The 27,190-nt window shown below is 39.2% G+C and overlaps 1 long non-coding RNA gene across 1 annotated transcript; it reads right to left on the bottom strand.

Annotated features, from left to right (window-relative positions):
• Positions 1–601: 601 nt before the first annotated feature.
• On the bottom strand, positions 602–27,190 carry LOC146768225 (uncharacterized). The gene is made up of 2 exons (XR_014953308.1): positions 26,916–27,190; positions 602–26,470 (listed from the first exon to the last, which is right to left on the bottom strand). It is a non-coding gene; the product is annotated as an uncharacterized LOC146768225 (long non-coding RNA).

The following is a 27,190-nucleotide window of genomic DNA, read 5'->3' as shown; positions in this document are numbered from 1 at the left end:
ATTTGGATGACTTAGTGGTTTGTTGGTTTGGGGTTTTTTAAGTCGATCATCTTTGGAATGTGCTTCCCTTACTGTTAGTGGTACTCTAACTAACAGATATATGGTACAATTATTGAAATGTCCTATAGATAAAACAGAATAATTTCACAGACCCTGGAAAGCAGTAATTGTTTATGCAGACAAATTGCCAGCTAAGAATTTCTTATTAGTATTTTCAATTTTTAATGTCATGTAAATTATTCCTACACTAACATAAACAGGAAAGCAGGCTATGATTTTCAGAGCCTTTTGAGTAACATTTGTTCACATTTCTTCCATTCATTCTGCATTTTTATTGTACCACCCAATAACGCCTTCCCTCTCTTTCCCACCCTGTTCATCCATTAAGGCTCAGATAATGACCTCACTGCATTTCTGCGAAATTCACTTATCGCTGGGATTCATTATTCTGTCATGACAAGGCTATTTTTAGCCCAGACTCCAGCTGGCAACTGAGAAGAAACACAGGAAGGGAAATTGCCTCAGGTGCTATTAGCGTTATCTAGCTGCCTGTAGTGTCTACAGTTTAATGTGAAGTGTCCTGGAGTGCATGGCTTCAAAATTAATTTTTTTTTTTTTTTTTTTTTTTTTTTTTTTTTTGTTATTTCTTTCACCTAAGAAAAAATATTCCAGTCTGTTGGGGGGGAAAAAGGAAAAAAATATAAAATTGAAATGAATACATGGCTTTGGGGGGGAGTACTTCAAAGGTGATCAGTAAGGGCAGGTAAAAAAATATATAGCAGCCAGAGTTATGATTAAATTTTTTCCTTTTGCATCATTCACTTTGAGCCTTAGCTCTGCTGGGTAGAGTTCACCTCATGTTGGCGTGTCCAGAAGACTGGGGATATTAATCTACAAACTTGTGCTTGGGAATGACAGATAAATAACATTTCTTCACTTTTGCACAGCACATCATTTTGGGAGGTTTAAGGACTTGCCTGAGAAAAAAAAAAACTATGGAGGTTTTCCTGCTGGTTTCACTGAGTTGCTCATAATTTTAATGTACTGTCCTATCTGTGGAAAATAATTTGGAGAAATTTTCCAACTCCCCTGTCTCTTCTAGATTTAGTTTCAAATGGGACCATTGCATGTACTACTTCCCTAACATAAGATTTCAAGAGCTACTAACTCTTGGAGTAGAAAAAAAGAGAGTGAAACTTGATGTTCTATGCCTGGCAGCCTTGCCTTGGGGAATGGAAGTTTAAGGCAGCAGTCCTGTTTGCAGTGCACAGATTTATGCATCAAAATTCACCAGTTTCAATAGGGAAGCTAAATGAGTGTGAAACATTGAGCTACAGTGGAGAGATCTCCCTTGGGTTTAAGCAAATATTTTGGAGTGTGGATCATCTTTCATTGCTCCAGAATCTAACCTGGTTTACCACAGTCTAGGACCCCTCCTGTGGGAACAGACTTACATATTTAAGGTTTTTGTTCTGATTCCATACATTGTTAAGAAGATTGATAAAACTGATTTTTGAGACAAATTCAAAATCTTCATTAGAAGATGTACCCTATTTTCCACACATTAATCTGTGGCACATATCTCTGTAAAATACTCATGAAAAATCATTCTTTTACTACAGTTCAAATACTGTTTATAAAAGCATACATGTGTTGGAAACCTTTATAGTAAGACTGTGCATATCAAAAATAATTCCTCTTAGCTCCCACTAGAGCTTGAGATGTAACAACTCCACCCTGATCTTTCTAGATACTAGGCTGAGCTGGTGAGACCTCCTCTTGAAAATCCACAAAACTACAGTAAGTCTTCATGGAAATTAGCTGTTCACCTCTAGATCTTTTTATTTAGCATAAACAGCTATGGTGCCTCATGATGCACGTGACTAACTCGATAGATGCAGCTACAACCTGTGATGGGAGTTACATGCCTCTGGGAACTTTGCGCTAACATGAAATGATTTCAAGGCATGCTGTTTAATAAAGGAGAAAGATAAGCTCTTACAAAATGCAACCTTATGCTGCTGAGAGGCATGGCACCCAAAAAATTAAAAAGTGTAGCTACAGGGGGAGAGGGGAGGAGAAGGAAACAGCAAGTTATTTCTGAAAACTGGGATACCAATGGGGTCCATTTTTAATGGCCATTGCCAACACTTCTATGTTTAGCTGAGTTAAACAGAGCTCGATGCTTGGCCTCAGGCATCATTACTTCCAAATGATTCTAAAATGACTATAATATTCTCCATTATATCCTTAATTAAGCATACCAGGACAAAGATGCTTTGCAAACAAAGAACGTGTCTGTGCAAATTGTTTTGAGGAGGGAATTGTTGTGCATGGCATCTCTTCGTGGTTTTGGTAAAGCATGATGGAAAAAAACCCGTTCTTTATTTTTGTAATATGTTTAATCAAATTATGTGTTGCGAACCTGTGACTGGATAATGGCTTTACAGTGACTGTTTAATACTAAGGCGATAATGAAAATAGGTTTAAGGAGATAAATATAAAGCAACTACTATATGTGTAAATCTATTATCTTTGTTCCAGGGATACTAAATAATTGGATTTAAACAATAGGCAGTAAAGTACTGGTGAAACAACAACCCTTTTCAGGCTTTTAAAGCTACTCAAAATCTCATTTAGCAGCAGCTGAAGTAGGGGACAAATGATTTTTAAACTTTAGAACATTTAAGAATCACAAGATATTAACTCAGCAAAGAAAATATGAATTAATGTGATAAATAGAAATATTCTGACTGGCTTGGAAAATAATCCTTTTCTTTCAGACACTTGGAAACTAGCATATTCATTTAACAGAAAATTCCAATTAAATTAAGCTAAAAATATATTGGTTTCCAAGTAGCTGAAATGCCATCATATTCTCTGTGCCCTTAAAAAGCTCTCTTCTAAATGATCGTGGTTGCACTTCTGCATCCATGTTGCTTTGGGTGGTATCCATGACAGTAACACCTAGAAATGCCAGCTGAGTTGATTCCTTGGTATCAGGCAAGAGGCTTATGCCCAAAATGTGAGGCAGCCGATGTTGAAGAACTTACGGATTTATGGCACTGGAGAGGCAAAGGACTGAGAGGCATATAGGAATGTATGAGAAAAGGCAAAGAGGAAATAACAGCACTTCCTGAACCTGGAATGTATGAAACCTCTCTGAAAATTGAAAAACATTTCACTTTGCAGCTGTGATCATGTGGTCCAAAAGACCCCTGACATGGGATATTTCTGGAGTGACTCAAGAGCTAGCTAAAGAAATAGAGGCAGCTAAAAGCTGGTGGAAATTCAGCAAACCCCATAGCAATTCCTCCTTCATTTAGAATTCAAATATTTTTTAGAGACTTAAATAGGAGGAAGAAAAACAGCACAGTGCTTCAGGGATTAAATGCTAGTCATTAAAGAAAAAAATCAGTGGTCTTTGCTAATTCAGAGCAGAGTTCTGTTATTGAAAAAATGCTGCAACCACCCCCCACTCCTGCTGCTGCAGCTAATAAACAGTTGCATTTAACTAGTAAATTTATACTATATGAGTGGAATATTACTTATGAAAACCCAACATTTCCAAGTGGTTTGTTTTTCTCAAAGAGGGTTAGAGCTGCTTGACACTATTTCTCTGGTTTAAAGCAGGTGAGTTGGACGTATTTGAAGACTGTGTGCATGTAAACACTTGAGGTGAAGTCTGTGTGGCCCTGGCTGCTGAGAGAGCTGTGGTGCAGGGTACCTGTATTCATCCCAGGCTGCAGAATAAAGGCCGGGTTCTTCTAGGACCTTGCATGGAAGGAAAAACAAGCCAGTTTAATTCATGGAAACTATTGAACAGTTTAAGTTATATGTATGTATACCCAGTCTGGTTACAGATACTGAGATTAAATTGATGATATAAAATCAATTTTCATAGATTATATCTTCCTGTTTGGATCGAATAATTATGTTAGAAATGGTTGTAGCTCACTGATGGTTTCATAGCTCATTTCTGCATGGTTTTCAATTAGAACAATTGCTTTTTTCTGAAACTCTTTTAAACTTTCACTACCTTTAATAAACATAGGGATGTCTCAAAAACATAGTTTCCTATGTATTGAGTGAAACTTGATGCCAAGAAAAGAGAAAAGGTCTTATTAGTGCCTAATAAAAGGGAAAAAAACGTAAACCATTATGCCTGTCACACACAAGTGAAGCCTGAATCCGGTCATGACATCATATATTGAAGCATAATCCTTAGCTCAGAGATCTGGGGAACAACACAGGGTTTTACAGAACATGGAGGAGAGAAAGTAGGAATGTATAACCATGGAGCAGGAGGCATGGAAGACAGGTTTCAAATGTTAGGATAAGCGTGGAGCAGCACCTCAAATGTATGGCACAAACTGGCAAGAAAACAAGCATCCTTAATCCTGAGGTGTGTGGAATAGCTTGTCCTGCATCACATTTCTAGTGTTAGCAGCTGGTACCTTTATGGCAAAGGAGGTCTTTCACACTGCAGTGATCTGCAGTTTATATTATGTTGGTTGCCTCTGACTGGACTTTTGCGTCATGTGTTGTTTTATCTGTCTCAAAACAGATGAAAATAACTCAAATTGTTTGTGAGCTTGTCCTAAAATGAGCTTCCTGTGGTGCCTGCTTAAATGCATCCCAATTGAGTTTTCTCCAGTGTTTGCTTAAAATGATTAGCAAGCAGATTTTAAGAATTAATATATTTTCTGGCATCACTAAGAAAAATGAATGCAGCTTGAACAAACTGCCTCTCTTACTTCAGTGACTGCTCTGTGCATACATATTTTTTCCAAATATTCAGGGTGCATAATGTAGCTATTGTGGTTGTTTAATTTCATCCCCTAGCAGTTTGTACAGTATGGTAATATTTCAGGAAACCAGTAACTCACATCGAAAAGAATAAATATAATTTTTTTCCTCCTCCATTTTTCATTTTCCTCCAGTTGATTGAAAATATTCTGTTATGTGAACTCCCTGGTTCTTCCTCATTGCAGCAAACATCAAATGGACAAATAATTGTCTTCCTTTGTTTCCTGGTATTTCTAGCATTTCCTTTCTTTCCTCTGCTCTGAATGATATTTTGAGGTGTTATAACTGAACCTTTAATATCAAATAATTTCCTTTGAAAAGTCCACAAAAACCTGTATTGATTTTGGAATATATTTAGGCCATTATATTTGAGGACAGGCTAGGATTGGGGGGTCAGAGTGGAGCAAAAGTCATGCTGCAGACAGATCTGCTAATTTAAAATAATCTCCAGTACACTTTGGTGTAGTTTGGAAGTCTTCTCCCCTTAATAAACCTTATGTGCTTATATTTATTTATTTATTTTTATTTTTTTCTCACCATTTCTTCTCAAATTTGCCTGAATTGAAATGCTGATGCAGCATTTACCGAAGAGGTGGAACCTTTGTTTTTCGGGTTGTGTTGTTGTGGTTTTTTTTTTTGTTTTATTTAATTAGGGTTATCGTATTTGAAATTTTATTTTTCATACCAAAAATAAAATTTTAAAAAATAAGGGAAATAAATATCCTTATAATATTAAATTTTGAAAATTTTAGTGATAAGTAAGGTGACTTATTGTTGTATGTGACTGTGGGATGAGGAGAACTGTCTTATCAGTGCCTAATGTACTGAATAATGGGCCTTCTGCATAAAGTGCATTTGCTTTGTTCCTATAGTGACAGATGCAAGGAATTAATTGCTCTTAGCAAGAAATGTTCATTGAAGATAAGGCCTGAAATGAACACTGACACACAACTGTGAAACGCCCTGAAACTGTTTCATGGTGACAAATTACTGCTGAGGTATATAGACCCTTCCACAAAAGTGACACCTATTGAATTTATTAGACAGATTATATAGAGAAGACTGAATCATTTTTTTTTTGTCCTGTTTGTAGAGCTGACATTTGCCAGCTTCTTCTAATGAATTGGATGTAGGCTACTGAAAACAAAAGTCAGGTGGTTATGAAATCTCTTGCACTGACTGCTGTGCATCATGCAGCCACCGACAGTGTTTGTGCAATGGCATTTTTTCTGTGAAGGTGATCAGACACAGAGTTTAGGCAGTTCTTTTCCTGGGAAATTGTTGCAATCAGAGCTGTGAAGCCCCAGTGAGCACAGTGAGGCATGCAAGCCGTTTGCACATTGCACCAGCTAAGGTTGGATGTGATGACCAGCTTGCAGCAAAGGAGGAACCTGAAGGGTTGCAGCGGGGCTAGTGTCAAAAATCAAAATTCCCAAGTGAAGGAGCTAGTGCAGTCAGTGAAATGTAAGCAGGCATTTCAAGGTCAACTTTTTATATAGGAAGATATGCTGCAGTAAATTTATTTTGTAGATGTTTATCTTTGGAGAATTTTGTTAAAATACCATATTTGGTCACCAGCTTGAATGTGGGCTAATCTTAAATTAAGTCTCTTCTTTACATGTAGCCAGAGAAGATCTTACACTGCATTTTTTATCAGTGTTTTAAAAAAATTAATATAATGAGCTCCAGTTTACACAGAGTGAAGCAGAGATGCAGGAAAGCAACTGAGTAATTGCCCTCGCTCCCCAGCCAGTTGACAGAATCAGCAACAAAAGCAAATCTATTGATCAAAAGCCTTGTGTTGCTTTCTAAAGTGCAGTTTATATAGCTACAGGTCATTTTAGTCTCTTAATTTTGTTATTTTGGGTTTTGAGTCCAGGTTGCTATAGCATGGAGAGCAAAGGCTTTATCTTCTGTATCAACAGGTCACAGGTCATTCAAAAATACAGGAGTGTGGCAGTCCATGGGGCTCAGTGTGCCCGAGTTCACCAAGTTAATTTAATCCTGTACTTAAAATGCAAGTGAGCAAGCTTGTAATTAAAGGTTCCTTTATAATTTGCAAAAGCAGAACTGTAAAAAATTTCCCTGTTGCACCTCCATCTAAATTATTGTCAATTATTTCTTAAGAGCTAAACAGAGAAGTAATCCTTCCTCAAGGTATTCTGAAGGAGAGGAGAATAAAGTATTCTTCAGAAGCTTAGGCTCAAAGCATCCATGAGACAACTTCCCTAAAAATAGGCTGTGTTACTGAACATTTACTATAGGTGAGCATCCCATATCTCCTTGTAGCTGTTTCAGAAGGGGTAGATCAACACTTGCCCAGAATTTTGTATAAACCCAATTCACTGCTTTGATCCTGCTCTGCTTCCTGGTTTGCCGGATGCCAATACATGGCTGACTTTGCCCTAATACAGGTGAAGATACAGTGAAAAAAACATTACAAAAAAGTATAACCCAGCACTTTCTTTCCTTTTACCCACTACAAGGCTACCTCTAGAAATAAATAATCTGATGATTTTAGTTCAGCTTTCAAGCATGAAAAGTTTTACCTCATTTTCAGGCTTCCTAATGAGTTCTCCCCAAATGTATAAATGGAGCAAATATATCTGAGTAGCAGATCTCAGCTCTGTTTGGCCTGATGATGGGAAGACAATCCAAGGCTATCGTGTTTCTGTAGTGAAATGTTAAAAGAAATTGTGTTAGCTAATAAAAAAAAAACCACCAAAAAACCAAAACTACCTCTCATCCTTGTTTTATTTCCTTCAGTCCTCCATTCTACAATATCAGCTAGACATTTGAATCTCTGACAGTCCTTTCCTTCTTTTTGCCTACTCTAAAATATCACCTGCATCAGGGAGTGGCAGAAATCTTTATACAGCTTTAAAGCTTTCTGAACCCCAGACCTCTCTGTCTCAGAGGAGCTATGGGGATGCTCTAGCCAATGAATTCTGCACCATTGCACTTGAGCAAGACTGTGCACATACAGTGTGATGTGAAAAAGGAAATTTCAGCCTAGCAATGACAGGCCATAAGAGCTTTAGATCTTGGGAGAGATTTCTTTGATATTCTGCTGTATGTGTAATTTTCGTTGTTTTTTTTTTTTTTCTCCCCAGTGATTTAAATTAATTTGAATCAAACCATTAGGCCCCAGACTGATATTGAACATAATGACTCATCCCTAAATTAATATTGTCTATCCTGAACAACTCCTGTCTAAGTGACTGGAAGATTCATGTTACTCACAAAGTCAGCTACATTCAACCAAGTTTTGAAACATCTCATTAGATAATGGTGTAATTTATATGTCTGGGTCAGCAAGTGTTTTTCTGCTTTGACTTAAAATGAACAAAGTGCAAATTACTAAACAGGTGTCCTGTAAAATTTTATATTTCTCTGAGTGAGTTAAAAGAGAGGTAAAACAAAAAATAAAGAAAAGCTTTAATTAGGACAAAATGCAGTGTACAGTACTGCAGGTATTCCCAGTTCCAGCCTCATTTCTTCTTTGTACAGAGAGGCATTATAAAATAAACCTGCTTGCCTTTTAGCAAATTCTGTCTTAAATGATGTGCTTGACACCAGCCTTGAAAGGTTCAATGCTAAAGGGATCTGTTAGTATGAAGAATAAATGTACATAATTAGTCTGAGTTCAGTGGTAGGTGAAACCTCTGTACAATGGAAGTCAGTCATTCCAGATGCTTGCTGTATGTTGGACCTCCTGCCTCCCTGCATCTCTGTGCCAAGTGCTGTATTTCAATCACCGGAGGAGAGACTGGCAACAGCACAGCAAGAGCCTCCTACAAATGCTTTTCTGTGGCTGTAGAGCCTGCATGCTAAATGGTCTGCAAGCTATGCACATGGTAGTTTATCTTCTGAAGGACTTAATAGCATGGTCTTCATTAAACAAATGGAGAATTATTATTAAATTTTTATCAACTGAGCACCAAACCTTATTTGTTGGTTTTTTTTGTGTTTTTTTTTTTTTTTTTAACTGATTATCAACTTTGGGTAGTGACTATTTTTATGTATTACCCAGCCTGCCAGTAAATGAGCTTCTCTCTTGTACACCTATGTTGACAGGGTATGGCATTTCAGATTTAAGTAATCTTGGCCTCCTTAGGGAAAGAATCTGTCAGTTGTTCCCTGTAATGAATGATGAGTTTATGGTATGAGGCGCTGCCTGAAGTATTAGCAGCAAGGAAAGCACAGGTGTCCTAGATTGTATAGTGCTGGTTTCTGGTGTGGGTAGCTCCAGTAATGAATGAATAAATGATATGAGTTGACAACTGCTCTGCTTTATAAAACATAACACTATTTTTGCTTAATTTCTGTGTTACTGTGAACCGCAAAAACTTCCTATCTTCCTCCCACAAATAAGGGAGAACTGGTGATAGAAAATGAAATAATTATTTCCTTCTCTTTTCCCTTTATTGGCACAAGGTGATTATCTAGCTACTGAATCCTTTAGCATGAGTCTCTTTCAAAGCAATCTTGCAGTGAATTTGTGTGACTGACCTTGCTGGCGTCAGTTACTTTTGTAACCTGAATACGCAGGATGCAGAACATTTATTTCATTGTGTTGCTGGGCTAGGAGGAAGTGAAGGAATAATGCTAAAAATGAGTGACCAAGCTGACAGAAATGACATTTGAGACAGCAGTTTGGAGGGGCTCAGGATAATTCAAGTATAATCGGTGTGAATCATACCCATATCAGCAGATTTGATATCTGGAAGCCAGTTTACTGAAACTCTTTACCAAGTTGTGTCTCTGTAGCTTCTGGGTTGTTGGTGATTGCTCAGTCCCCAGGGTGTCTGGGGACGGGCTTACAGACTGCTTTTCATCTGGCTGCTCTGCTCTAACTGCTCACCATTAGTCATCCCATCTTGCTGCCATCCTTTTCAGGGATTTGAAGCATAGGAGTTTTTTACCATACCGAGGCACAATCCTGGGGCTATTACTAACAGTCATTTTTATAATAGATAGAATCTTTAAGGATCCCAAATACTTCAAAAGTTTTCAAAGTAGTTTTTACACTTTTGGCTCTACTTTTTGCTAAGGTTCTTCCGTTTCCTCCTTGTGTTCGGCCTTGTGTTTGTTATGTTTTGGGTTTGTTTTTTTTTCCCAGAACAAATGTATTATAGAGCTCAAAATGATCAGGAAAGAACTTAAAACAACATTTTAAATTATGCAGTAAGAGGTTTCTTTCTGTATTAGATCTAGAAAGTGAAGAATTACTTTTTGTTTTTTTTTGTTTTTAACAGGAATTTCTAAACTATATGTGGTTGGACAAATTGTTGTGTATATCACAAAATCAATTACTAAGTTTTTAAACAAAATACTGAACAAATTCATTAGTGAAATATTTAACTTTGATTCTATAAAAGCTGTTGTTCAATCATGTAATTTTTTCCTTTGGCAGATTTTCAAAGTTTTCAAAATATCGATTGTTCTGTAATTCTAGTCCCCACAGCTGTGGCATGGAGTTAATTTCCTTACTAGAGAAGCTAATCTGCATAATCAAGATCTGAAACAATGGTATGTTTTCTGCTTTTCCTGCTGAGTGTTTGCCTAAAGTAATTCTTGTCCTATCACAAACTACTTTCAGGAATATAGAACATAATATGTAACACAGAAGTTTAACATAAAAAAATAATGCAGTGAATAATTTAATGTTCCTGCTTACAAACTGATTGCATGCATAAATGTATGTACTTCTAGTGCCACTGGAAGAATAGTTTCTAGCCTTCTAACAGGAGCACTGTTCTGTACACTTACATTCCTCTTCTACTTGAAAACCCATGCACCCTTCATTTCCCACAGAGGGCCCAAAGAAGACTCCCATTTTCCCAGAGGTGTGGAAAGAATTATATTTATCCAGATGCCCATATAAAGTCTCTCTTAGAATATGTCAAAACAATGACAGTTTAGAGAGCTGACAGGTGTGTGCAGCAGTGAGCCTCTGAGAGTTCTCAAACACTTCAGCTGATGAAAGCAAAGTAGTAACTGGGAAAGAAAAAGCAGGGACAACAAAAGAACTTGGATAATAAATATTCCTCCACAGGTGAGTTGCTGTGCAACATCAGTGAGAACTAGAAAGATACAAAGGGTTGAAAAATAAGATTTTCTGCAGTATTAACTGCTGGGCAGTCTCTAGCAACATAAGTCCTGGCTTCTCATGCTTAAATCGGTGGGTTTTGCTGACTTAAACATTTCATCCAGAACCTCTCATTGTGTTGCAGGTACCCAATCAGTTCCACCCAGGGAGATCACCACCAGTTCAGTGTAGCTTCCTTCCCAGGGTAAAGAGAGAGGATACTGTACAGGTAAACCATTTGTCTGCCACTTTCCTCATGATCAAAACTGAGATCTGTGCCTGTGAGGGGCCTTGAATTTAGGAATATTTAAAATCATTTCTTATGCTTTAAAAAAACAGACAACTAAGCTTCCCCTGATCTATATGTCTGTCTAGTGTCACACACCCAATGATATCTGCAAGGATGAAGGGAATTACTCAGCCACACCCTCAAACAAAACTTTGAACTCTCCAGTTCTTTCTTAAATACCAGAGAGTATTACAATTTGTGATAAGCCATGTGGCTGATCCGCATTTTGGTTCCTCAGCAAGCTACAGCAGTCAATCCACTGTCTTAAGTACAGATTGCTCCTCATACCACACATGAAAGCTAAATCTCCAAAGCAGAAGAGAACCAAAGCATTGGTACTTAGAGGGAAAAGTCACTGGCTTTTTCAGTGAGAAGAAAAAAAAATTGAAAAATAATAGTAATCTCTATTCATGAAATATGATTTGGAGGAGCTTGCATGCTGAATGGGAGCTCACACTGGTCTTTCAGAGCCCAGTGCTGTGCTCTCCCACATGCCAACAGCTTCCACTTTGGAGAGCAGATGTTATTTGTGTTTAGGAAATGCTGAGTTTAACATTAAAATATTCATTCACAAGCCTGAACACTTTACAGAATCAAAGATCTAGCTTTCCTACTGCACAGCTGGGGAAACTGAGTCACAAAGAATAGGTCCTATTTAAGGACTGATGGTGAGTCTGTGATAGAATCAAGAGTAGCATTCAGTTCCTTCCTTATGATCTAGGGTCTATAGCACCCTATAGGTGATGAGAGGCAGATGAGTGAGCTGGGGTTATTTTTCCTGGAGAAATATCAATCCTTGTTGATCTCTACAGCTTCCTAGAAGGATATTTTAGTGAGGTGGGGGTTGATCTCCCAAATAACAAGTGACAGGATGAGAGGAAATTGTCTCAAGTTGTTTCAGGGAAGGTTTAGATTAGATATTAGGAAAATGTTCCTCACTTAAAGAGTAATCAGGCATTAGAACAAGCTGCTCAGGGAAGTAGTGGAATAGCAATCCCTGGAAGTGTTCAAAAAGTATGTGAATGCAGCACCTGGGGATATAGTTTAGTGGTGAATACGATGCTGCTGGGTTAATGGTTGGACTCAATGATCTTGGAGGTCTTTTCCAAGTTTCATGATTCTTTACACTGGATTATTGTTTCTTCCCAAAATGCATCTGGTTCAGAGTCCTGCTGGCACCCCAGCCCTTTTCTTTGTTGTTAATTGTTAAATTATTTTAACTAGGGGTTAGCTACATTTTAATTTAGATTTTTTTTTCACCAAGATTGAGACATATTTATTTAATTTAAGAAACCAGCCAAAACAGCCTTCTAACTACTGTTGCCTTTTTAAATAGGCATTCAATCTAAGAATCTATTTTCAGGTTTTAGTTGTTTGTGTTTCCCTTAATTTAACTTCAGTATTGAATGTTCTATTTACTTTTATCAAAGTTTGGGTTTCTGCTTCATAAAGGTATGAAGCTCTGCTACTTGCCTTTCAAGTTATTTTAATTGTCCTAACTAATTGAACTCCTTTGCACACAGAAATACCATTTAATTGGTTAATTTCTGTGAAGATTTTGGGAACGTTTCTATGATAACTAAGATGCAGATAAAACAGTGTTAGTTAGAGATTATAAAAGTTGAACTCTGTCTCTTCTTTCCAAGCCTAATGTGGTTGGAGCATTACTCATTAATTTCAGATTTCTGATGAATTTAAATATTGAGTGTTCATGATTTTATCTGTGTCTCCTGCTGCTCTCTGCTGTCTCACTTCTTAAGCAACAGGGATCACATAGTGCCACTATTTTCAGGGACAAAATGTGTTTCACTCAGTGAGAAACCTTAGCTGTTCTTGGGAACAAAGAAGCAAACTAATGTAGCTAAAGTACTTGGGAATCACTTTACCTTCCAGAAGAACATTCTCTATCATGCTTACTGTATTTTTTTCAAGGTTGTAAGTCTAAATGGTCTTTCAAAGCTCTTCAATCACAGCTTTGTGATTATATAGACTGTACCTGTCAGTCACAGAAAACTCTAAATTTGCTTAAGTCTCTTAGCATCTCCTGAGAGGCCAGGAAACCTGGAGACTTTTCTCCTCATGAAGAGCTGATGTTAAAATACAATGCATGGAAAAGAAAGAAAATTCCATTTTGTTGGAAGAGCACTGCTGTCCATGCATTTTTGGTAAGAAATGCCATTTGATGGGTTTAGGTCAGGATTCCTGTCTGCTGTGCCAACCCTCTGACACAGGCACTGCGTCACATGATGCTGTCTTTACCTCATCCTCAGAAAACTATGCCTTCACCAAATGTATGTATATCTCCTGGTCTTTAGATGTGATTTCCCAGCTTGGGTGTGCATGAGGGAAGGTTAATGATATATACAGGCATATTACATTACTACTTAAGGGCAGAGTTTTTTGAAGCCTGTGTGTGTGAATGTAAGACTTTGAGGATGGAGGTGGCCCCTGTTGATGTCACTGAGAAGTTTCAACATTGGACATTGGAAAAAGGGCAACAGGAAAGGAGGTGATCAGTGGTGGGACCCAGTGAGTCAACCACAAAAACTGAGCTTAGTTGTGATTCTTAAGATGGTATCCATGAGTTTTAGATGCTAAACAGATTTGCTGCTGCACAGGGCTGATTTAAATGAAGAGTATGACAAAACTTTAGAGGTATCCACTTGAAGCTTGACACTGAGCATTGTTTCTTGGGTTTTTGGAAATGAGGGGCTCCAGACATTATCAGTGATTTTGCACATCTAAGAATGAGAGTGCACTGGAGTTGCACATCTACCCTGTCAGCCCTGCAGCAGGGTTCTGTCTTTGAGCATAACCTCAGAAACAATGCAGGATCTTGGGCTACAGAAGTGGGTACGAAAACCTGTTGAATAAAGCATTATATTTGGATGTGGTGCCATGTTCAGATCCCCAGACATGAGTCCCTGCCTGCAGTTTCACTGCTTAGGAGATAATTTTTGTGAAACAGTGTTCATGGGCTCATCAAGTCCCAGAACCTTCCTCTCCAGCTCCTCCTGGCCCTGTCCACACTGGTCATCCAGGGCATGAGGAGGAGGCAGCCTGAGAGGGAGACACCAAGCAGCATGAGCTATGCTTTCTCTTCCTCCTCATTCCCTCTTCTAGGCACAGCACCGCTGGTCAGGGTCCATCAACTCCCTGAAGATGAGCATGGGACAGGCCAGGGTGCTCTCCCCACCATCATCCACATCGTTTTCAACACTGAATTCTTTCTCTTTCCTCATTAGTTCTTTAGTTGCTGTTTTTACCAAGGCGCTTTTTTTTTTTTTTTTTTTTTTTTTTTTTATTTTATTTTATCTCATGAGGGCTTTGGGCTTGGTTAGGCAGGATTAAGGCCCTTGAAGGGACATGGTAAAGGATCTCTGCAGTTTGCCAGCACAAAGCTTTTCATCTCATTAAAATCACAGCTAAATCACAGGTGTGCTTTCTGTGAGAGAATGAATTTTCCTTCTTTTCTCCTTTCTTTACCTGTGACAAAGGAGGCACTACTGCTTTTCAGTGCCACTGTAGGGCTTTTTTCCTTATTCACAACATTCCCCCTACCTCATTCCGCACATCCCAGGGAGTGTCAGACCACCGCTATGCCACTGCAGCTTCGAGTCATGCTGCTTCCTTCATCCTCCGCTGCCTGCCTGGCTGTGAAGGCATCCTAACAACTCCCACAGCCTCCGAGTGCAGCAGGATGGGCAGAGCTCCTGGCAGACCGTGCTTTCAGCTCTCAGTGCTGAAGCGGTTGACAGATGTTCGGAGGATTTCTTGTCTCTGGACCAGCACTTCATCTGTTCCAAGTTATTCAAAACACAAACAGTGGGTTGGCAGGAGTGAAATATGTTCGGAACCAGGATGTCAAAACAGAAATATATTTTTAAAAGACAAGTGTCAAAAAAAAAAAAAAAAAAAAAAAGGAAGGTGTTCATGCAGTTTATAGGAAGATATACTTAAACAATTGAGATTTTCTTATTTTAACCCCTTGGGCTCCCATATGACATGCTGTTCCACTATGCCTATAATGGTTTTCTTGCTTAAATGTTAACAAGGGCATTTTGGGTCCTGGGTCCCTAGTTTGCTGGTGGATGGATTTGCCACATTTACAAGGTGTATTTGGACTACCAGCTAGCAACATAATTTGGGACTATCCTGTCAAGCGTACTGTTAGAAAATTGAAGTGAGATCCTAAAAAAGTGTTGAGTGGTACTGTTGAACAGAGTGGTGGAGCAGACATTTAGTGAGAAAGAAAAGGATTAAAAAAAAAATAGAGAAGAGCAGGGCAGAGATAGAGAGGAGAGCATGGCATAAGTAAAAAAATGGCTCATATTTAAAGAGGCATCTCTGCTTATTTTGATTAATAGTCAATACAGAAAGAAGAGTTTCAGGGTCCTGTAGCAGATACAGCTTGCCTGCAGCCTCCTTTGGCTGCATGTGCATAGTAAGGCATGGGTGGTAGCTGACAGCAAAATGAATCAGCACCAGAGCCCTCTGAAAAGCACTGTGCTGCTTTGGGTGAGTTACTGCCAACAGGGTGTTAGTAATTCCAGTCGCAGATAGAAAAAGATTCCTCTGCAAAAAACAGTTCTAATAAAATTGGAGAGAAAGGATAGGAAGCAAGTATTTAAATAGGCAATGGAAACAAAGTCCAAAAACGGAAGGCAAAAGTAAAATTATTTCAGTTATGCTTTTCCTATTTTAGTGTGGTGATTACTTCATCAAAAGAGAAGAACAAAAAGATATGAAAAACCAACAGTCCAAGAATGTTGAAAGTTTTCATGTCCTATGCTTTTTGGTCAGCAAAAGATCTATCACTATTACAATAAGGATGTCATAGGATAAGGGTATAATCCCATTATTGCTCTGAACTAATAAATCAGTGAAATGCTACTTTGCTAGCTTTCCCCAGTTGCAGAAATAATTCTTTCTTCAGCTGTTGATGCTGTTCACGTGGGTACCATCCACGTAATTTTCTGTTCTCATAATCCTTGTCATCAGGACAGAGTCATGCAGTAACATTACCCAATCTAATGATAATCTTTGACCTGCAAATTAATCTGTTGCTGTGCTTTATTTTGAGGACACTTTTGATGACAGTGGATGCTTGCTGTCTTATTGCTACTCATTGTCGTGACTATGTGCTTGGTAGGAACACCTTGGGGTTTTAGAAGCTTTCTGTTCTCATGGCAAATTGTACTGATGCTCTGGCATTCTCCATTTTTGTTGAAATTTGATGTGAAACTGAAAGCTCCAAATGTACGTGCATGGTGGATTTATGAATTCTAGTTTTGAGCTTGCAGAACTTTTATTACCTTTGTAACAGTCCGGACTGTGACCTAGTGCCCATTCCTTTTTCTTCCCGATAGATAGATGTCTCTGTGACTAGTTAAAAGTGAGGGAACTGCTTTTCTTTTTATATTTGTGCAATTCTGCTTGCTTCAGCACAGCAGACCCTGACTGATATTAATGCCAATGAAGAATTGAGCAGAATCTGTTTTCAGTAGATGTTTTACATATTTCTTCTACATCCATTATTTTTTCTTTTTTTAATGTTAATGTAAGCATATTTTGTGAATTCTTATTCATGAAGACAGCACATAGCCAGAGAAGGTACTGTATTTTTGTCTGAAATGAAAATGATGAAATTTACCCATGGTAGATTCATAATAAATGTCAGTTTGGATCTACTTTTGTGCATTTGTGGGTGGGCTATACTTAAACATTCATACTTAGAGCATTAAAATACTTTGCAAACTATTATAGCCAAGGGCAATGCGACATCTACCTACCTTGTGCAAGAATCATCGAGTGGGTAAGGAGAGGAAAGAACAGAAAAAGATAAAAAAAGCCAACTTGGGAGATCTGTATTTCACGTAATTTAATCCAAACAATGATAGGCCTTTATTATCTCTAACCCCTGGGCTTAAGGTGTAATTGCTTTCTGTCATTGGAGGCATTTTGGCTTGGTGTGTTGTAAATCTGAGGGAGAGATGACCTGTGACTGGCTGTGCTGCCTGTCTGCTGGGTGACGATAGAAGCATCCTGATGCTTCCAGCTCCTCTTGCTTGTGCTGGTGGACAATTTTTGAGGCAGACCCAGTAGATCTGAGTCCAAGCATGGAATATGAACCCATAATCCGGGGCACAGACTTTTGACATGGGAAGTCAGAAGACATGTTTGCTGTGCAAGAACACGTAGGAGAGCCCAGATACAAACCCCCTGCTCTGCCACAGACCGGAAACTGGGGGTGCTTTTAATTTCTGTCTCGGCCAGTAGAAAACAGCTGAAATGTCACACCCTACACTTAAAAAGCATTCTGATTTGGGCCTTTTTTGTTCCCTTTTCATTCATCTTTGTTTTAGGAAGACTTTATTTTAAATTGATTTTGTTATTAGTGGATCTGCTCAGCAGCAGTGCACCCGTTACATATATTGAGAACCTGACTCCTGACTTTAGCTGGTGCAAGTGACAGTGTTTTAAATTAAGCTGTCCTCCCTGCAACTATCTTTCTTTTCTTTATCTCCCCACCCAGACATAAATAACCAGGCAGCAGAAGGCAGGTAGTGTTATAAATTGTCAGGCTACACAATTGCCTCATGTTTTGAATTCTGTTCTCTTCCCCCATTACCATCCATTTTGAACTAAAAGTTCATCCATTTCTGGTTCTGCCATGAGAAGATGTCAAATAAATTGATATTGTAGTTTTTAAAAAGTATTAAAGAGTACAAAAATATACCAATACATTGATAATGCTCAACGACTACCACTGTAGTGCTTGATTACTGACATTTAAAGACCAAGGGAAGTAAAGTCTAATATAGGGAAGAGTGATTATCTCTACAGTGTCTAATTTAAAAGTTGAGCTAGTTTTTCTTGCCAGTAGGCCCACGATCTATTAGTCCTGTGTTTCCCTTATACAGTAGGTGTTCCTCTAATAAAGAGTTTGCTCTTTGCTTCTCAAACACCTATCACTGGTCTTCCCGATGGTTCTGCTAAACAGTTGCTGTCAGGAATCACAATGAGATGTGGTCCTCTTGCTTTCCAAAATGCTCAGCCAGAAACACAAGGCACGGTGTCGGCCAGGCAGGCGAGGCAGCTGACGAGAGCAGCGTTCTAGGAGAGCTTGGCTACCTCTCTGGGCTTCTTCATCATGGCATTTCAGGCTGCTTCACCCTATTCCACTGGCTGGTGCTTTGCTGTATTTATAGTGGCACCGTAACGAGTGTAAGCTGGTTTGCATTGCAGTTCCTCTCTTAAGCATGGCTCTACTGTTGTGCAGCATACAAGGATCAGGTCTGAGTTGCAGAAATGTGCTTACATCATACCTAGAGCTTGTTGCCTCCACTGGGGCTCTGAGGGGATTGTGACTTCTCAAGGGCACTTGCTCCACAGTGTTCCAGCCCGTCACATGCAAAAAAGACTATTTCAGTTCTTCGTGTCAGCCCTAAGTTTTTGTCTTTATTTATTAAAACATGCAAGGGTGTGCTTCAGTTCAGCTTAGAAAATTCTTGAAAGAAAGAGGCAGAGCAATATCTACTCCTGTCCAGACTATGATGGGCATATCTCATTCATGTCTCGATAAGTGTAAGAAAACAAAAACTGGGTCAGGACATGCTGTTGGCCTTAAAGGGTCCCTTCCCCTGACTCATCAGCTATACCAGTACCTGAGTTTGTAGGGGAAGGACACTTTGGGGAAAAGGTAGGTGGATATTGCTTTTTGATTTTTGTGTTTAGTTTTTAATCTCTAGCACTTTCTAAAATATCTAGTCATGCAGTAGGAAATAAAACTTATCTGTGTTGCCAGTTTCCTCATCGATTTGTCTGAATGTTTCCCATTCTGTATAACCTTCAGACGTTATGGAAAACCCCACAGGCTGTAACCTCAATTTTAGAGCTGAACTCCCCTCCGATTGCCACTGAAATGTAGATGGGTGGTGTGAGGTGGGGGCAGAGTTGCATAAAAAGCAATGAGACAATATGGTCCATGATTTGTTTTAACAAATCAGGCTGATTTGCCAGATGGGTTTCTACTGTTGAGAGACAATGTTCTCTCTTGCATCTGATTTTTGGAACTCTGTGGGTAGAAACTCAAAGTGCTGTGATTGAAAGTACTCTGAACCTGGTGAACCTCCCTTCCCTTTTCACTCTTTTGAAAATCTTTAGAACTGTGTTTTTGACAGTCGGTATTAAAAAAAAAAAAAAAAAAAAAAGATGGCATCTATGTGCTTGAACCAATATTTTGGGATATACTTTTGTGCAGTGCCAATCTCAAATATTATGAATGCTGTTGAGAAAGCTCAGAAGGTCTAGACGCCAATAACATCTGAGAGAGAGCATGGTTGGTAAACTACTCTTCATATTTCTCCTTTTTGTTGTGATTTCAGTGCTTAAATCTTCAGGGGAGATTTTCATAGAAATAGTCACTAAAAAAAACAGCTTCAGCAGGAGGATGACAATAAACTTTATTATATTTATGCTGTCAGCTTCCAGGAGAGTACAGGACTATTTGAATAGATGATCTGATTCCATGTAAGGAATCGCTGGCCATGAGATAGGAATACCAGAGTGACAGGAGTGATGTATTCCAGGCTGGAGATTAATCAGGAGAATAATATGTGTTTGTCCAGTTAGGTGTTAGTTTTGCAATTTAATCTGATTAGTGACAGATATAGATAGGGACTGGGCAAGGATTTGCTATCCACTGTAACAAATCAGTCTAAAAATAAATATATAACAGAATAAACACCATGAATTGGGGAAATTATTTTTTTTCCCGAGATAAGAATGCCTTATTTTATACAAAACTGGAGGCAGTTACTCTAATGAGTGGGAGATGATTGTGATATACCAGAAACAGGGATTGGAGTTAGTACTAATCTTTGCTCTGGTTTTTGCTTGCAAGTAGGAAGCTTTCTAAGAGGGGAACTTGGTGGTAGAATGTGAGTTGGCCTTGGTAAGTGATGCTAAGGAAGGAATTGGCAACAGAATGGGATGAGCCTCACATAATTTGCGGGTGGAAGGGGGAGCTTGAGTGAGTGAAATATAATTATGCTTTCCTAGCTGGTAATGCTGCCTTGAAGTTGCCCTCCTCCCTATATTATAAAGATATTTTCAGTGCAGCTGGAAATGTGTTGCTAATCAACACATAAATATGAACACTATAAATACAAAACCATTGGTAGTTTTTAAGAGAAAATATAAAGGCTTTTCATCTGGAGAATATTTGTACTTGCTAATAGCTTCTGACAGTGATAAACTTGTGGGCATTGTCATTTCACAAGTGAGAAGTTAAAATCCTGAAGGATTTCTCCAAACATGAACCCAGGGTCTTTTTAAGGCTCCTGTCAGTGAAAAAGTCTAACCTTGTCTGACTTGCCATCCAAACATGGACTTTTTAATTTCATAGCAGATCTTCCTTTTCTTCTGCTTAGAATTGAGGATTAAAAAAAAAAAAAAAAAAAAAAAAGCAATATGTCTTTCTTATAAAGATGTATTTTATAAAGGAATTGCTGTACTAGCTATAATGATGCATCTTTAATAAGCTCCTGATGCCCTACTTCATTTGTGCCAAATTCAATAGCAATTTAAGGCGGGTGTTGGAAATTAAAGTTGTCTTTCAGAGCTGCACCCCCAAGCCAGAGATGGATGCCATTTCACCTGCATGTTCTACCAAATGATCTGTGATGTGCAGGGGCACCACCTCTGCAGCAGAACCTTGTTTTTTGCTACCTTGCTAGACTTCAGTTTCACCTTGCTCCTCATGATTTACAGAAACTCATTCTGTGTTACCAAAACTGGAGGCTTTTGCAGTATGTGATGTCTGAAAAGCAATTTGAGATATATGTATTCCTTTTTTTAGTGTTGTTTTCCAGACCATGTTCTTTTAGGGTGAGACAAAAAGTCTCAACATTCCCCCAAATCATCATTGAAACCACTCAAACATGTTTTTCCAAGAGATGGAGAATTAACTAGGATTGAACTTGGCTTGAAGTATTTTTTATCTCAGTCAAAATAACTTTTGCATGTTCCCTTGTGTCAAGAATATGTGTAAGTAAAAGCAAAAAAAAAAAGACAGATAAGTGTACTCAGACAATGATGACACAATCTTGTTTCCTACCAGGCATGTTTCAAATATATCTTTTCTAGTTAATCTCTAATCATTAATGTCCCATCCTTTGACAATCTGACTTTGATAGCAGCTTGTATCGGTCAAGTGTTGAGGCCAGCATCTCACACTGAGCTTGTTCTCTCTGCTCCCTCTGCTCATCTCTGCTTCCTCTTCTTCTCAGATGGTGCAGTTAACACACCTCTTCCTCCTTCTGGTAGGGCTGCAGCCCTAGATCCAGGTCCAAATGGCAATCTGGGATAGCATCACAGTGCCTGTAGGGAGTTTAACCAAGTGGTCTTTCCTAAAACCTCTGCCAGAGCAGACAGCCTGTCTGTTTGCTGGGTGAGCTGCTTTGTGAATGGGCTGGCGCAGAGCAGGCAGGCTGCATGTGGGTGGGGTGTGTGTGTGTGCACAGGAACATCCACTTAGGCACCTGCAAGGGGGCTTGTGTGTCCTGATCTCTGCTCATTAGGAATTTTTAATTCTGCTTCTTGCTTCAGCTAGGCTCTTGCATCATCCAGGGCCATTTTGGGGTACCTGCTTAATGCCAAGCAGCATTTTGCTTTTTTAAACTAATTTTTAATCTTTTCTGTTTGGAGAAAAAGCAAGCTGTGTTTGAGCACTACTTCACATCTCTAAAAATAAAAGTTGGCTTTCTAAGTGCACAGCATACTCCCTCTCTCTCTGCCTCTCCATCTCCCCCCACTTTCCTCTCTGGGCTTCTTTCTGCTGGAGAGCCTGGGAGGGGGTCACTCTTGGCAACCACTGAAGATGGATTCTAAGTGGTGCACAAGTGCACACATAGCAATTTGGCACACAGCAGGGACTGGGGGCGGGAGGCATTTTGGATTTGTCAGCTCATCGGCACAGCTAGGTTCTTGTCAAACAGCAGAAGTTGCACAAGTCCCTGGTGGCTGAGATGCAATTGGTGAAGCTGTGCTGGCTTGGAAAAGCAAAGATGTGAGGTCACAGGATCATTTTCTCCCTCATGCTGCAGCACAGTTGACAAATTAGCTCATAATCCAGCAGTACCTCCTCAACTCCCATTCCCTTTCCTGTCTTGTGTGCGCCAAATTTTATGTCAGTTCTGATATCTATTATTTGGAATAATATCTATCTTCATTTCTCTGTCTTTATATATCAGCAATTCTGTTAATTTGGATTCTATGAATGGCTAGGAAATTTTAGAGTCTTTATTGCGGTCAGCACAAGCTTGTGCCCAGGAGAGATTTTATCAAGCCCAGGGATTTCTAAAAGGTGATGCACATACTGAGGGAGTTACACAAGCTGCTGCAAAGCAATACCCGGTACAGGGCTGAATCAGGGGTTGTTTTTGCCAATATTGCTGCTGCCACTGATGTGCTATTGATGGCCTGTCAAGAAGTATATAAAAATTGAAAGTGTATTATGTTCCTGGTCTAGGAGCTGAATATAGTCTGCATAGCATGACACAGTTTTCCTTTGATGAGATGCCTCACACTTTTCTAAACTCATTTTCTGAGTGAAATTATTTTTTCACTGTATTTTTGCATGACTCAGAGATGCCTTTTCTATTTGTGCTTGCAAGCAAAAAGCATTGGAGCTTTTTACATCTGTGCAGTTTGGGAGATGTGCTTTCATCTGCAGGTAAATACAGTGTAGTTTTGGATATGATTGACTTCCTTCCATGACTCTGTCCGTTGCTTCAGTTCATGGTATCAGAATTTCTTTAAGGTATCTCAGTGACACAACACGTCCATGTAACTGTGTGGATTAAGTTCCTGCCTTGACCTTTGCTGCTGTAGATGTTGAGTCCTAATGAAGGGAGTAGGAGGATGCTGACAGATGCCTGCTTTTGTGTGTTCACAGTCCTACCCCTGGTGCAGCACTGCACTCTGATATGGTGAGGGGCTGCTTCTCTGTGAGTAGGTGCAACAAAGTCCTCAGAAGTTATTTTGGAAAAAAATTGAACCAATCTGTCACATAAGGCTTGGCCTGAAATTAATCTTGGAGTAACCTGATGATCAATCCACCCTTCCCCAGTGTGGTAGATACTGCATAATTAAAGACTTCAGTAGAAATGGAGCTAGGATGTTTTGGAAATCTCGCTTCAGGAGCAGTGCAGAGGAGCTGCTGCTCAGCCTTATCTCCTACAACACAGCCCTGCACATCACAGACTATTCTGCACACTGGATGTGTATTGCTATTTTTCAGATAAACTGATACACTTAAAAAACTGAAACAGAACAAAAATTTAATGATTATTAGTAACCAAAGATAAGAGTAGATCCAGATCCATGTGCATCAAAGCATTCAAATTTTTGTTTGGGTAATGAAAGGGTGGTTGACAGAGTTCAAAAATAAGCCTCTAGTCTAGTGATCAAGGCATTCTGCCAACTTAAAGTCCTGTTGCAGAAATATGTGAATACTCCCTTGTATATGCAGACTAGCTGGAAATTTGCATATTGCTTTTACCTTATAAGAATTTATTTTACCTATTCCACTAAAATAGCAACAGTTTTAAATTTCAGATATCTCCCTTAGAGTGCTTTGTAGCTTAAGCTGGGGTGGGTAGTTTCTTGTAGGCAGGGAAGGGGACATTATTTATTTATTTTGTACACCCTGTCACAACTCTAAGCACCAGGTGTTTTAGAAAAAAAAAAAAAGCTATGACTTTGATTGGCCTAATCTTCAATATAACTTATAGATTAAGGTCTTCAGTTTTGCTGTGACAAAGTACAAATGAGTTAATTCAATAGCAGATATTTGGAACAGTTGTATTGAAAATTAGAGGCATCTCCACAACAAGGCATCAGCCAAGTGTTTCTTTTGAGCATCCAACTGGAATTGTCTTCCTAGGGAGGTGGTGGAATCACCATCTCTGGATATGTTTAAAAAAGGACTGGATTTGGCACTTGGTGCTATAGTCTTGTTGTAGTGCTAGGGCATAGGTTGGACTTGATAATCTTAGAGGTCTCTTCCAACCTCATTATTCTGTGATTCTGTAACTCTTGTGGACCTAATTGTATCTATTTTATGTCCTTTAATATCCCTGGGTGTACATTTAAAAATACAGGGGTTGGAGGGGCTGGAATAAAAAATGCTTTTCTTCTCATTATTGTAATTTTGATTCTTCTGATAATGCATAGCAAGCTAGGTCAACAATATGATGGGAGACCATACGCTCCCTAGAAGTTCTGTGATACTATAAAAAACAAAATCAACATATACATGAGAAAACTCGACAGCAGGGTAAAATCTCTTGTGGGAATTGCGTGCAGGCATATTCAGCTTCAGCACCAGCCTCCTGCCAGCACCTGAACAGCTTGTTTTGTGTTCTAAGGGCTTGCGCAATATTGAGCGATGACACCAGCTGTGCTCAGGTTCTTGAATTACAGCTCGAAGGATGGTGGCCATCAGGGGACACACTGGGCCTGCAGGAATGATTGACTTGATGCTAGACTGAAAAGCAGAGGGTTGGGAGCTGAGGCTGAGAAAGAAATTAGTATCTTCCTGAGTCTCTCTAGTTTTTACTATAAATCTCTTGGAGAATATGGCTTTGCAAATTGAGTTTTTGTTCTGATATGCTTGCCTTCTAGTGGTATGTGCTGGCAGGTTGTCCTGTATGCAATAGAAGCTTGAAGGAAAAAATTACATCCCAGTGCTCTCAGAGGTGAGATATTCTCCTACCTGAACTCAAGCTTTGCAACTAGATTTGGTTTTCATTTAGCTTGAATTATTCGTCATGAGAATTCTGGCTGAGGACATGCATTTCCTGAAATGGATATGCAACACATGCCTCAGCCACAAAGATTCCTCACTAAACTGATGTCTGGTGTCTTCCTCTTTTAAGGAAAGCTGTAATTTTCTTCCATAGTAAGCTTAGTGCCTTTGACAGAAACTGAACAAAGCTAAGACCAATTTAAGTAATTTGTTTATATAGGTGGCTGCATATAGTCACTTAACAGCTTGTGTCAGATAAAGACAAAGCAGACTTCCCATGTTCCAGTTTGGCATGCATTGTAAGGACTGAAAGCCATGGATCTGAATCCACATTCCTTAAGAGAAATATTCCTTTCTCTAGCAGGCTGAATTATGTAGCTTTCATCACCTGACATCATTTCTCTGAAAGGCTGTAAAATACCATGAAAAAATTTCAAATCTAGCAATAATGCTATTTGAAAAATGTAAATGTAAATTTTATTTTTAATTTTTTTAAAGATTTAGTTTAAAGATAGATTTTCTGCTTAAATTGAAATATATTTAAACTGAACTACTTGAATGTTAGGGAATGAAGAGACACTATTTGGCTATTGCAGTCTGTGAAGCCCATCTCAATTTGGTCAGCTAGCAGGGAACAAAACAGCTAGCAGGGAAGGAGGACCCTGCCTAGTTCTTGGCCAGGTTTATATATTACTATCACATGAGAGAGTTGGCTGTGGAAATTAATCAAGTGTATTTTCTCCAGGGATCAAAGAGGTTACTCAGAAGATGCAGGAAAAATGTAGGGATTCAGCTGTGTCACATTTTCCCTCTAATTGAGCTGTCTAGGGAGCCTCCCACGTTTTGCAGAAGTGGAAACATCCACTTTCATTTTATCTTTCTCAGCAGCAGCTCTCTTCTTTGGAAGCCAAGGTCACACTGCATTTACTTTTGGTGTTTGTCCCTTTAATTCCCCTACAGTTTCATAAATGTAAATGCTTCTGGTGTATTTTTAAATTTTAGCTTATAATCACTTTTTTTTTTTTTTTTTTTTTTTTTTTTTAAGGCACCATCTGGTCCCTGATATAGTTTAAAATAACAATCTAGCCAGGACACAACCAGCAGAAGGACTTTACACCTTTCACAACCTAATATGAGAGCTTCCTCACATATATTTCTCCACATATATTTCTGCACAGAGACTGTCACCATCAGATCCTGTTCCCTCCAGACAGGTCTTGCAGAAAGCAAGGTCTTACAGTCTTACTTTCCATCCGTTCCATCTTGAACAGATAGTCATTTTATGGAAACAAAATGGATGCACTAGAGAAGCTTATAGCTAGGAATGTGGGAGGTCTGCTACGAACAGCTCAGTCAGAGAATTTGTCGTTGGAGCTCACGTTCGCATTTAAGCTGCCCTCTGGTGCTTACCATTTCTGCAGTGCATGCCTTCATCATGTCCCCTGGTGCCTGGAGACATCTGCAATACCTGGGGAGAAGAGGGAAATAAGCATTGCAAAAATTCTTTAAAAAAACACCCACCAAACCCCCCCCCCCAAAAAAAAAAAAAAAATACACCAAAAGAAAAAAAAAGTGTCCCCAGTCTGTGGATGTTTTATTTTAAGCAGGGCATTAACATGCTGTGTTATGATTGCAGGTTATGCTGGGCAGGAAGGTTTTTTTGATTTTGGTTTTTATGAGTCACAGCATAATTTATTTTATCTTCATGCTGTGTGCAACAGCACTGTCTGTCATGGTGCTTTCCCAGTAGCCACAAATCAAAGCATGCCACTAAGCAAAGTGATGGTGTGACTGTCACCCTCAGCACAGCTGAGCCTCAGCCTGTTGCTGCTCCTCTGGCTGTTGGAGGACCTGGGGTTAGCAGTGCCAAGGTAGCAGAGACAATAAGTACCAGTGTACCTTTTCCTACTTACAGCCAGCAATTCTGAAAGGACCTAAACCACTGCTGGCGGTAAAAGCAGGCTAATGAAACGAACGGGAAAGGACTGTGAACAATTCCGGGACTTCTGTGTAGGTTATCTGTCCGGCAGGATATTCACTGCTCTTTTTGGTTTGTTTTCCTATTAACTAAAGGCAAAGCTGGACAATTATCTCTCTGCAAGTTGCTCCGTGCCCGAGCGACGCTGCAGTCCCCGGGCGCTGGTGGTTAATATTAGCCGCGCAGCTGATTGTCCCGCTCCGTGCCCTG

The sequence above is a fragment of the Lonchura striata genome, chromosome 2 (genome assembly GCF_050655825.1).
Source record: "Lonchura striata isolate lonStrDom1 chromosome 2, ASM5065582v1, whole genome shotgun sequence".
Lineage (NCBI taxonomy): Eukaryota > Metazoa > Chordata > Aves > Passeriformes > Estrildidae > Lonchura > Lonchura striata.
This window is presented reverse-complemented; position numbering and strand designations above follow the sequence as displayed.